This window comes from Mustela nivalis, assembly GCF_964662115.1.
Source record: "Mustela nivalis genome assembly, chromosome: 12".
Lineage (NCBI taxonomy): Eukaryota > Metazoa > Chordata > Mammalia > Carnivora > Mustelidae > Mustela > Mustela nivalis.
In genome coordinates, this window is record NC_139031.1 from 47,488,706 (window position 1) to 47,491,480 (window position 2,775).

Below are 2,775 nucleotides of genomic sequence, written 5' to 3' on the forward strand. Positions count from 1 at the left end.
GGCCGCAGCCGCCGGGGACACGCCCACAGCCGCCCCGGGCTGGCGCCTGTAGGAGGGGCCCGCAGGGGGCGGGGCTCCCCAGCTAAAGAGCTCTTTATTCGGGAAAACACAAAGCTTTCTGGGAGAAGAGAGTGTTCGGCCCCGAGATGGTCCAAATTCAGTGCTTGCGGGCCGGGCGGCTGTCGCTGAATGTGCCGGGTGGAATAGGGGGTCAGGAGCAAAGGTGGTTGGGAAGGGACAGGATGTGTAGACTGGGGGAAAAGTAGAGACACTGGGTGGCATGTAAAGGGCTACCACTCACGTGAGAACACGGGCTGGCGCAGTACGCTCAGGAGCCCAACCCTTGATTTCATATCCCAGCCCCGATCAGCCAATCGTGTGACCTTGAGTAGGTTACTTAACTTCTCTGTACCTCAGTTCTCTTATCTTTAAAATGGGGATAATAGTACCTGTCCAGTAGGGATGAGGTTAAGTTAGATGAAATATTCTATGTAAAGCCCAGAGTTTGACATACAGATTCCACAGCTGCCTTTGAGATCAAACAGCACTCCACCTAAACCCTAGTTCTCACCCACACCCCCACACCTCCCACCTCACCTCTCCAAGTCCTGTGCCCCAGCGTCACAACCCCTCACTGTCCCCTGAGCCCTCCCTGCACACGGCTAGATCTTCCCTTCTGGTCTCCTTTGCCTGTTAAGGGCTAAGAGCACCATAGAGTTAGCCTGTATGAGTTCAAATCCTCCACTCCCCCTCTTACTAGCCCGGACCTTGGATAAATTACTTTTTGCCTCAGTTTCCTCACTGTAAAGAGGGACTTATAACACACATTCCCCAGCAGGCCTAATGAACCCTAAATGAGATGCATCTAAACCACCAACCACAGCACTTGGTATAGGAAGTCCTTTTTGAATATTGCTCATTATTATGTTACCCATCCTCCAAGGCTTAGCCCCAAAGATACATCCTCTGAGTTTACACCATTTGGAATTAATCTCTTCCCCCATATGTTCTCCCACAGTGTTTTCTCCATACGCCAACATTACAACACTTGCTCCTGACACATGGCACTTTGTGTTGTAGCTGAATATTGGTTTCATTTGCCCATTGTAAATTCTTGAGGACAAAAAGCAAAAACAAAAACAAGCCTGTCGGCTCACTTCTTTGCCCACACGGTACTCAGCCCTTGGCCTTGCAAATGTAGCTTTTACTAACCCTCACTCCCTTCCTCAGATGGGGGAGGGAGAAAGAGGAGATGAGCAACTGAGGGTTAGCAGTTGTGTAAGGAGTTGAGCAAGAAAGACTTGTTTGTTTGTTTAATATATTTTTTAGAAATTTTATTTATTTATTTGACAGAGAAAGAGATCACAAGTAGCAGTGGGGTGGGGCGCGGGGAAGCAGAGAGCCCAATGTGGGGCTCGATTCCAGGACCCTGAGATCATGACCTGAGCCGAAGGCGGAGGCTTAACCCACTGAGCCACCCAGGTGCCCCAATAAAGACTTGTTTTTAAAGGTCCCTTTCTCTACCTGGCTCTCTCTTCTGGGTCTAAGTATGAAAAGTTCACACTAGATTTCATTTTTCCCACTGGGAGCTAGGGGGACAGAAGCAGACTTCTTAAAGCTGCTTCTCTTTAAGCCCTGAAGGATGGGTTAGGGGGTGGCAAAAAGGCTAGAGGAGAGATGCTTGCTAGGCTAGTGAGGTTTGGGAATGAAGCCTTGTTCACGGCACTTGGTCTCTGGACATGGGATTCATGTTCTGGATTCAGCTCATGTCCACTGAACTCAGGTTTTTAACTGAATGTCTACTACACCACCAGCTGTGCTGAAGACTGAAGAACATGAAATTCTTAGCAGGTTTATGATTTCATTATGGAGATTAGATAGAGGTGTTTGAAACAATCAGAAACTAGAGAAAGAATGTACTTATGTGCCAAAATATTGACATGTACATGACAATAAAGGAAGTGCTATAAACAAGGTGAGAACAGGGATGGTGTTTTCTTCAGGGTCAGAGCTTCCAGAATCTTACACACAGATTTGGTGCTCAAAATATATATTTTTTCAGTTGAATTGAGGAATTTAGATTGGAGAAGTGTTTTGAGGGATCTGAATAATAGCGTAGCATAGGGAAAGGCATTCAAACTTCCTGTGTAACGTTCATGGGGGGGAGGGGGACAGGCTCCCTGCTGAGCAGAGAGCCTGATGCAGGGCTCGATCCCAGGTCCATGGCATCATGATCTGAGCCAAAGGCAGAGACTTTAACCCACTGAGCCACCCAGGCACCCCTCTCCTCTCATCTTTAAAAATGTGCTTAGATAATCATATTTATCAGACTGCTTAATTCAAAAGTGTCTTAATTCTAGCTTACAGACTGGTGAAAAGGGGAACACATAAAGGACCCTGCAGTAAAATCTTAAACAGGAGACTCAGAATCAATCCCACACACTCTTGACTTTAATCACAAGAGGTCCCAATTTTAGATTTGCAGAGAGTAGTGTGATTAGAGGAATGACTTCTACTTCAGTTTTTTAAAATTTCTAAAATCCCTCCATCCAGGAATAGCCAAATGAAAAGTGCAAACCATTATCTTGTAAAACTATGTTTGTTAAAGTCCTTAAATCAGTGTTAGTCAAGGGATGGTCCAAGACTGGTGCCGTTCCACAGACTTTCTGGCTCAGATGAGGTTGGTAATAGACTTGGGAGAGTTTAGAGATTTTTACAGCAATTTGACATTGTGTGACATCCAACACATGATCAGTGGGTTTCCCTTTTTATGCC